The sequence below is a fragment of the Cyprinodon tularosa genome, unplaced genomic scaffold (genome assembly GCF_016077235.1).
Source record: "Cyprinodon tularosa strain WSP-4 unplaced genomic scaffold, ASM1607723v1 ctg981, whole genome shotgun sequence".
NCBI classification, from domain to species: Eukaryota; Metazoa; Chordata; class Actinopteri; order Cyprinodontiformes; family Cyprinodontidae; genus Cyprinodon; species Cyprinodon tularosa.
The window spans coordinates 22,337-33,237 of NW_024039764.1; the positions used below are offsets into that span (position 1 = coordinate 22,337).

Consider the following 10,901-nt stretch of genomic DNA (forward strand, 5'->3'; position numbering starts at 1 on the left):
AAGGTGATTGGCTGTGTCGCAGGTGGATGTAGTAAAGCAATTAGTTTCTTCAGTTCAACTTCTGCAAAGGCTCCATCATCACAACCTTTACTCCAGTACTACTGTTGAGTACATGGTCCACCACTGATTTAAAAACAAAACTCTGTAGAATCAACTATCTCCTCCCAGCACATTAAGTTAACCTTTAATTTTAAGTTAAAAAAGAAACAGCTACATTGTTATTTAGCTAACTAGTTTGAAAGAGTGTGGAACAAAAAAATCAAACAAAAATGTGTTCAAATCAAATTTGCTGCACTGAACCTTAACGGTCATGATTTTGTAATTTAAACACAAGTCAATGCATAACTGATTTAGGAGAAAACTCACCAACCTTACTGATGTCACAGTAGTACGGTTTGAAATGGCAGAAATAGATCCAACCAGGATATGTAGATCACCATTTCTAAACTCTGAACAAGTATAATATTTAAGCAGTTTATAATACAGTCCTCTCAGTTTATAATACAGAACTGTGGACTTCTGTTTGAGTTTCTTTTTAGGTTTTCAGTTCCACTTTGATTTATGTTATTCTGTGTTTTCTTGTTCATTGATTTCTTTCCCATTTAGTGTTATATTTAAGCAGTTTTATATTTTTTTTTTACTTTTTTTGACTTTTGACTCTGTTGCCCCCTTATGCCAGTCTCCTTTCCCTTAGCTCCTTCTAGTTAGTTCCGTCCACACCTGCTCCCTATCATATACAGTAACGAGTCCTCCCATTGTTTCTGTCTCCCGTATACACCTCATGTTCAGTTACTCTTTGCTGGTTTCTTGTTGTTACTTGGCTCCCCATGTGTGTTTTTCATGATGTCTCCTGATTTTTGGTTTCTTGCATTTTGGTTGTTGGATTTTGTTTCTGTTGTCTTTTTTCACTAAATCAGCAAAACTCATCTCTGCCTCCTCATCTATGCATTTGGGTCCTCAACCAACCTTCACCCATCCTGACAATAATTCACACAGGCTCACCACAACAGATTGTTAGAATGAATAGGTTTCAGTGGTAGAATTTGCATGGTGGAGTCAGAACATTAACGCATAGGTTTATCCCACTTTTGAACATGATCTTAGCCTGGTCGTGATGCATTAATGGGCGAAATTTTGTTGGTACACCTTGAGTCCCATAGAAGCTTTCCCATCCTGGGATTACTTCCTTTAGGACAATGCATTATCCCACAATGTTCAAATACTCTCAAACTGCTTTTCTAAATAAAACAAAAAGTTAAGTGTACTCCAATTGCCTCACAGTAAACAGATCATTATGCAATAGAGAAACTTTGGGATGTGGTGGAATGGGAGGTTCTTAATTGATGTCCAGCCAGCAAATCTGGATAATAAGTGTCAGGCTTCCATGTCCTTAGGGTCCAATGGAGGAGTGTTTCTGACACCTTGTTGAATCTATAAAGAGTTATGGCAGTTTTGAGGGGAAAAAGTAATCCAAGGGGGTACTGGCCAGTTGTATTTAATAGGCCCAAGGCTGTATATCCTGTTATTTATCTGAAAAATAAACAAATCTGTCACAGGAACAAATGCTGAAAATAAAAAACAGCAGATAACTGGTTACATGTGTGCAGAACCTTTGTTTAATCATCTTTTTGTTTTCGCATTTAGTCCTGAATTTACAACAGCCCGTAATTATACCAAATCTCATTAACCTGAGATACACTTTGACTGGATAGCTGAAATGATTACATTTGCAACCTTATCTAACAAAATCATTTGCAAAGAAATTAAAGAGGATCAGTATTAACTTTAACTTGGTCTATTTTATGTGCACAAAATTATCATTATTTTTTACAAACTACATCAGTGTTTTCTTTTTTTTTGTGGGCTCAGTGTTCAAACTGGAAAATCTCAGAAGGGCACTCCCTCCACTGAGCACACTATTGGTCCTCCTCCTGGATTTTCATAAAGAGATGCTAACATTAGCTACCCTTGAAATCACTTTGATTGGTGTCTGGGTGTAGTTTTTTCTCCATTGTAGTTTCTCCAGTCTATTCTCACAGTATCTAAAAGGTATTTCTCCAGGACGGCCCTGTATTTTTCCCTCACCACTGACTTGTTTTTTTCTGTGGTTGCTAGCCATAAAGCTACCACCATGTGATGTCTTTCCTATGGTTCTTAGGCAGCAGTGGATCTCTGCAGCTCCTCCAAAGTTACCCACATCCCGTGGCTGTTTCTCAGATATATGCTGCCTTTACTGAGGAATTTCAGTTGGCTGTGCCCTTTTAACATCTGTGAGATGTTTAAAGCTTGGGATAGTATTTTATAAACTAACCCATGGTTTGAACTTTTCCACGTCTGTATCTCTGGCTTATCCAGCCCCCACTTTGGTTATTCATGATGTTTCAAACACTTGCATCCCACACAGATTTTTTTTTTTTTGTAAACCATGCACCCCTTTTTTTTCCTTATTTGTTATGATACCTTGTAGTGATAAAATGCAAAATAATAGTTGTATCTGCATGTGAAAAATGGTATGTAGATACTATATCCATTTGTTGATCAGCCAGAGGGGAAAAAGCCTCAAAACCAAATAACAGAAAATAAACAATTCCCCTAGACAAACTCTGGAACATCTCTCAAGAAGTGACATGACCAGAAAGATAAAACCGAATTTCATACAACTTTGTTTTTTTTTTTCTCTAACGCCCCGACTGCAGCAATAAAAACAGCCTTAGGGAGAGTCATTCAGCATGAACGCTAGAGCTGTTTGATTTAGATGAGGTCATGTGAGGTAACTCAGAGTGAGCACTGCTCTGCATGAGGAAAGAGATGTCAGTGATTTGATAGAAAGTGGGCCAGCACAGTAACTTACCATTCTGATCTGTTTTGTGATTCAGTCTTTTTTTATTATTTTCCATCAGCTGTGGTTACTGGAAGCTCAGTGTCTCGATAAACAACCTAAAAAAAGAGAGAGAGAGAGAGAGAGAGAGAGAGAGAGAGAGAGAGAGAGAGAGAGAGAGAGAAAGCTGTTTTCCTGGATCTGAGCTATCCTCAGATAAACCTGCTGCTGCTGCCAGGAATCCTGGAAAGTTTATAGGTGGTAAATTTCAGTCACAACAATGAGTAAGTAATTTTTAATGCAAATGGCACAGCGGATTAGCTTCTTTTTTCTCATCAAAACACCTCTCTATTCTTTTGAGCTCATAGAAGAAATAGGATTTGGATTATAGACTGTTATTCCAGTTCCTCTGTGGAGGAGGCAAGTGGGCAGAAAATGACAAGAAATAAGCTGTTTGAAAGAACTGAAAGACAGATTTGTCAAAATGTTCACCAGAAAAGTAACAGACTAATAAATGATTAGTCAGACTGCAAAGTTGTGAAAAGCTTATCATTCTGAAAGAGGCTTGTTACGTACAAAAGTCACATTTTAGTCTAAAGGGGGTGAAAAGCTTTTCTTGTTGTTTGATTAGAGCCCAGACAAGTGAGATGACAGTAAACTGACAAAAGAATGACATGAATTGGATACGTTGGATAAAAAGGAGCTGAAAAACCCACAATGTTTAAGATTTTTAAAGATTCCTCAACTGGAGAAACGTAGGGAAACAAAGGTCTGCCAAAAAAACAACAACAAGTAAAAAAGAGTAGACGGACTGACGGACGGATGGATGGACGCACGCACGGACGGACGGACGGACGGACGGACGGACGGACGGACGGACAGACAGACAGACAGACAGACAGACAGACAGACAGACAGACAGACAGACAGACAGATAGATTATTTCTGTTTCCAATCAAACAGATAAAACAAAAAAGCTATTTTATGTTTTTAGAACTCAGCAGATGGTCAGAACCAGAACTTTTGCTGCAGAACAGCATAGCATCAAAGCAGCATGGCATGGAGTTGGACGGCATATTCTTCTGCTTAGGAGTTCAGGAAATGTTGCTTCAACAGAAGCCTTCAGCTCATCCGCATTGTTGGATCTATTGTCACTGACTTAACAATACTTAATTGATTCTCAGGGCAGTTTTATTCAGCAAAATTGCACATTCTGCATGACCACATGGACCATGGAATCAGCGACAGGGGTAAAAATAAGCCGAAATCGTCAAACTCTGCTTCCAGCTATGCTTGTGCACAAATGTGTCTTTGCACTGCTTACCTCAGAGTCAGCCAAGCTGATGGTTTACTCTCATTATGGCTCTTCCTGTTCTCACTACCTAATAAACTATGTGGCTGATCATCCTCTACCAAGCTTAAAAAATCCCTTTGTCTAACTACTAAGTCTTTATTTCTTCCAGCTCACAAGTGGTGATGCTAAACCTTCTTTCATTTATACCATAAGAATTCAGTAAATTATATCCAAAGAAAATATTTCATTGCATACTGTTTATTTTTGGATAAAGCCCCAGGTGAAAAGGTACATAGATCTTTCAATATTTCTTTCTCATAGTTCTCGTTTCTATCTATTGAAATATGATGTAAAAGTTTCCTTGTATTTTCATTACAACATTGAATATTTCAACATATTAGTTAGCATATTCATTAGATTTAGGTCTGGATTGCCATGGTATTGCAAGGCCAAAAGTAAAAAGAATAATGGTTTTGTACTTTGCTATTTTGGAGTGAATAATATTTTATTGATCTGTGTGTAATACATATTTCATTAGATCAGGAAGTATTTGCTTTGGGATGGAAACTTTGTATGTCTAAAACAATTCATTTATTGTACATTCTGTCTGTTATTTTAACCAATATAATGTGTCGAACTAGATCTGCTATTTTCACAACTTTTGTGAGACACTTTTTCATAAAGTAGAGCGTTAATTCATAAAAATTTATTTAAATTCTATAGATCAAAATTTTCTGCCCAACAGCAATGATGAACTGCATGGCAGCGTTGTATCTCCAGCAATCGTAGTATCTAGGCTAGAGTTAGATATTTTTCATCCTGAACACTAAAACTAAGGCTGAATCTAAGATGGCTGTCAAGAACAACGCTGATCTACTGGATGAAAAAGTAGTGGATCAAAATTTCCCACTATGCACCTTGAAAAGTAATGTGTAATTGTTTTGGGGGCAAGAAAGAACGGATATTCTCCCTAATATTTAAGAAAAGAATAGAAAGAATAGAATTCAACTTTATTGTCATTACAATGTCACAAGTATAATGCAACAAAATTAACTCTGCATGTAACCCATCCCCATGGGAAGCATCGGGCTGCCATTATGCGGCGCCCGGGGAACTGCTGGAACAAGCATTTCTCCACTAAGCCTGATGGTGACAGCAGTGATACCACACTGGGATCATATTAAACAAAAAGTCTGGTCAGCGAGGAATAATCAATGGATCATTATTTATTCCTAAAACTAATACTTTTGCGGTGATTTAATGAATTTAGCGTTAATCAGTAAAAGAATAAAATTAATTTTCGTCACGATCACTGACCATGGCCATTTTTGTTCACTCCTGACATCTTCTGGCAGTGACGTCATGGTGCGATAAGCCTAGCGCCATTCTCCCCGCTTTACAAGCAAAAGCAATGGGAACTACTTGACACAATTGTAATCAACAACAATTATTGAAGATTTCCAGAGGACTTCACCATTGAAATTCACCAGAGCTATAGTTAAACTGGCAATGCCCACGTGAATGGCAGTTGGATGTTGGAATACATCGGGTAAAAATGAAAAATAATTAGTTATTTTACCTTTCCAATTCATGATCCTTCACGGACGGGTTTATCGTTGGATTGCCAACTTGAAAAGGGAGGAATTGCCATTGAACTTCTGAGCAGAGAAAAAGCACGTAATATGTAGCCAACATTTCGAAGTAGAATGTTTTCAAGATGACTTTGATAATAGTACGTTGTGACAAACACCCAAATACAGCAATGGGATTTGATCAACAGCCGATACCGCACTGTGACGTCACAAACCGGTAGGTGGCAGTAGTAGCCTATTCTTTGACACACATGGATGTCTCCAGTAAATTACAGTTGAAATCACTTTTAATTAAAAACACTTATCATTTATTGAACAGTATGTAAAAATTTCATATTGAAAGTACTTTCAGAAGTTTGAAATCTGAATATGACTGGACTTTTCCATTAAGCATCAGGAAATCTCTTAGCCACCCCAGTAAAGTTTTTCTAGCATCCCCATTGTGGTTGTCTTGTGTCTACTTGTGAACAAATTTATTGAAGAGCTGTTTAACTAATAATTCAACCTAGAAAGACTCACAGAAGACAAACAACAATTAGAGAGTTTTATTGAAATGAGAAATATCCCCTTTGGCACTCAAGCACTGGTGGAAGAACGTGAGCATAGATAATTATGATTTCATGATTGAGCAGATGAATTGGGATAAGTAGCCTGCTTCTTCACCCCAGAGGCCTGACACTGGTGGTGGAATGGAGACCGAAGGAGGAAAATAGCTAGATGAAAACAAGGATGGTAGCAGAGATGGTTTGGAGGATTGCAACGTGATGGAGCTGAAATTCCATTTACAGAAAAGTTTTAGAGAGGATGATTGACTGTGGCAGGGGCGAGAACAGGGCTGATAGTCTTGCAGCAGCAGCGGAGGCTGATTGGAGGAGAGGTGAGGCTGAATTAGGCTTCCCCTAGGAATTTTCACCCAAGCCTGATTAGCCAAGTCAGAGTAGGCTTTTTTGAAAACTGCTTTCATGATTTTTGCAGCACTTTTAAACAGGAGATCCTATTTGCCCCTTGCAAACAGCATTTAATTTCCCTTTGCAATAAAACGTTTGTATCTGAAGTGAAATGAAAACTTGAGAAGTGAAAAACCATTTTTTTAATAGATGGAAACCCTACCAGTATAAATATTTTTTTCTTGATAATCGAATTTTGTTAGTGAATGTTGGGTATTTATCAGCCGTAGGATATAACCTTCAAGTAAGCAGGAAAAAAACCTTGAAATCAGTGTATCTGCATCAGTCTAAGATTTTAACTTTTTGGGATAAATCATGACCCATCTGTAGGGGCAGACTAAAGTCATTTCTAAAACCTGTTTTTCACTGTTTTTCTTCTGATGGCTGGGTGATGCAATGGCACATCATTTCCTGCATCGTGTATTTTTGCAGATTTACAGTGTTGGGATGATAGAAGGTAATCCCCGCCATGTGAGGCCTCTGCCCCTGTTTGGAGGCGGGCTGTGATTCATTCAAATGTGCCAAAGCTATAAAAAGGGGCGGGAGATCGAAGTAACCTAACTTAAACTCACACTTTCGTGGCACAGCGCAGGGCTGTCCAGGTTATCATGAGAGAGTGATGATGAATACTGTTTAAGCTATGAAAAACGCTGCAGTTTGTCTTGTCCTTTTGCCCCGTTTTCTCCTGGCAGCTGTTTTGTTCTGGCTGCTAGACTTTTTATGTATCAGGAAAAGGTTTTTCCTCAGAATGAAAGAGCAGAGAGGCGATGCCACTGATCCACCTCTATGCATATCCGACTCCAACCGCCTGTTCAGCCTGGAGTCCCTGAAGGCCGTCTGGCACGGCCAGAAACTGGACTTTCTGAAAGCGGCACATCTCGGAGGCAGAGCGCCCAACACCGAAGTTGTTTGGCTGGAGGACCAGCGGCGAACCCGGATCCTGGATTGCGCACAGGGCGACAGAGCGCTCATCCTCAACTTCGGCAGCTGCACCTGACCGCCGTTCATGGCGCGCCTGAGGGCTTTCCAGGATGTCGCGCAACAGAACGCGGATATAGCGGACACCGTGGTTGTTTATATCGAGGAAGCGCATCCATCAGACGGCTGGACGAGCACTGACGCGCCTTATCAGATCCCGAAGCATCGGTGTCTGGAGGAGAGGCTGAGCGCAGCGCACCTGATCCACCTGGAGGTGCCCGGCTGCCTGGTAGTGGCGGACAACATGCAGAACACCTCCAGCGCAGCATATGGGGCTTATTTTAACAGACTCTACATAGTGCAGGCTGGGAAAGTGGTCTACCAAGGCGGCAGGGGACCTGAAGGGTACCGGATCTCAGAGCTCAAAGACTGGCTCGACCAACATAGAAAAGAGCTGGAAAAAACGGACAGAAATCTGACTTTTAACGTGTAGATTTAACTCCACTATTTTTATGTCATTGATTATTGAAGCATATTTATTTTTTATTTTCTCACAATGTTGGATTAAAATGCTTTATTCCAATTTTACTCATGTAATATGACAGGACTGTGGCACTGTGAGTGTTAAACAGTTAATTCCTCCTTATAGACCTTGGAGACCCGGAGAGGCGCGCTTCACTCTGCTCCTCTGTATTATTGTGAAGTCCGGTTTTTAAATGGCTCCAGTCCAGGGAACCGGTGCTGATGTTTTATACTGAAGAGACTACAGAGAAGAAGCGGCTCCTGCTCTATGTCTTGCATGCTTATATGTCTAAAAGCTTTTATTTTATGGATATATTTTCCAAACAATATTTTTTTAACTATTGTATGGGATGAACTTAATATTTTAATTTCGTGTTGCTTGCAGAAGACTTTCTTGTATTCACCATCATTTGGTATTATTACAGGGAGTAGGGGATCCATTGTCCATTAAAATAAAGCACACGTCACCTTTTGTTGATTTTGCTTTAAAATACCTTTTCCATGATAGAGTTGCTGATGTAGTGGGATTTAAAAAACGTGAAATCCTTTACCTCTGGCAAAGATATTCAGAAAATATGGACAAATAGTTTGAAGAATAATTTCAATGAACTTTTATTCGAACCAGTTTATAATAGGTAAAAAGCAAGGTAGTTCCTTTAACTTAAAATGTTCCTTTCAGTTAAATAAGGATAAAATGCTGCATGATAATCTTTTCCTAAACACATATATTTGTATTAATTTCAATGAAATGTTGTCACCATAGGGAAAACAATCAATGAACATTTCTTTGGTTAAAGAAAGAAAAAGTTGTATAGATTTCCATTTTAATGTAAAAGCTTATAAAATGGAAGCGATGTTGGATTAAAGGTGCTAAAAACTATCTAGAATGTTGATTTAGCCCTTAATGAAAATGCACCATAATGATCTTGTTTTACTCAACACTAAAATCATGTGCTTTAGATCTGAAAACTATTTAAAATTCATTCAAAATCTTTTTTTAAATCAATTTAATAATTTGCTTCAATTTAAGAAGCCAGACAATAATCCATCTTACTATTTCAATTAACCTAAAGTTATATCTAGAAAAACATATACATAGAGATTTAAAGGACATTTTAATGCACATTTCATTGCTTGTAACGCCAACACTATTGGATTACACTATTTAGATTTGAAATACTAATCGGAATCAAAAAGTATAATTTTACAATGTCATAGGGAAAATTTAAAGCCTGAGATTTAGATTTTGGAAAACATACTTTTAGCAAAAGTGTAAATGAAAAAGATTACTGAAAATATATCAACTTTATATCATATTTTGTGCCCAAGAGCAGCTATATGTCTAGAGGCGCCCCTGTTCTCAACTATTATTCAAACTGTGTTGTGTTTACATAATTAGCTCTGTGGTTAATAACACAGCGGATTGCAGCTTACCTTTGGCTCACAGAGGTCCTTTCAGAACCCTATATACATTAATGATATAATGCTGGAGTTATATTTCTGCCTTATAAACATTTGTGTCTATGCGTATCCACCCCACAGCAGGGGCATCATTGGGAAAGAAGAAATAGAAGAAATTTCTCAGTCTAATGCATTTTCTACAGAGATGGCAAAAGTACTCGCTTTCCGTACTTGAGTAAAAGTACAGATACTTGTGTTAAAAAATACTCTGGTAAAAGTGGAAGTACTGATTAAACTTCTTTACTCAAGTAAAAGTAACAAAGTACAGGCTTGTAAATTTACTTAAAGTATAAAAGTAAAAGTAGAAACCACTTTTTTCATGCCGTTGCCTACATTTTAAATGGATGTCTGCCAATAGGACTAGATCTCCGTTGTGTTCATTTTCAATCATCTCGTCGTCCATACTACTATGCTAACGCCACCGCCACCAAGCAATGATTTGCCGCGAATGAATACCGCCGAATCTGTCGATTCATCTTGTAGTGGTGCGTCAAATGCAACGTAGATTCCCATCCAATTAGATTGAATTTGGTATTGATGACGTGAAAAATAATAACGGTAACTCCATTGAAATGATTCAAAACTAAAGTAACGAGCCAATTTTTTTAAAATGTAAGGAGTAGAAAGTACAGATATTTGTGTAAAAATGTAAGGAGTAGAAGTAAAAAGTTGCCATAAAAATAAGTAGTAAAGTAAAGTAAAAATATCAGAAAAATCTACTTGAGTACAGTAACAAAGTATTTGTACTTCGTTACTTCCCATCTCTGATTTTCTATCTGTGTCTTTTTCATGCTGAACATTAAAAGCAATTCCCATTAAGTCTTAAAACATATATGCCATACAAAATCAAATTGATCCCTCTTTATTTTGCATTTGAAAAGGATTTAATTCAGCTTTTCCCAGGGCTGGAGGAAAAATTCCTTCTTAATACTTCGACTACGACACAAATATGACTCAACCAAGGGCGATGTGCAGGAGAACTCAGGAAATCACATAGTAATGCAGAGTTAAGCTATAAGAACATATAACATTATATCAGACTTTTTTTTTCTTTTGTTGTTCCCATTTCCCAGCAAATATGTTCATCAGTAGCTCCCCAGAAACACAAGCAAAAGCTTTGACCTTGATGCACACTGAAGCTCTCTGCTGTTAACGCCACCCAGGAAACGTCTCCTTAGATATTACCATATGCACTTTTTATTTATAACTGTAACAAAATGAGATTAGACAATTTGCTTTAGGTAAGCTAAAAAATAACTTCTTTTAGTTTAAATTAGGAGCTTTTGAAACCAGATTGCATGTTGTCATGCTGCTACTAATTTGAACTGGTAGAGACAGCTTTTCTGCCC

At 38.0% G+C, this 10,901-nt stretch overlaps 1 pseudogene; it reads left to right on the forward strand.

Moving 5' to 3' along the window:
- The first annotated feature begins 7,205 nt into the window (after positions 1–7,205).
- On the forward strand, positions 7,206–8,613 carry LOC119777147 (annotated as a pseudogene).
- Positions 8,614–10,901: the final 2,288 nt, after the last annotated feature.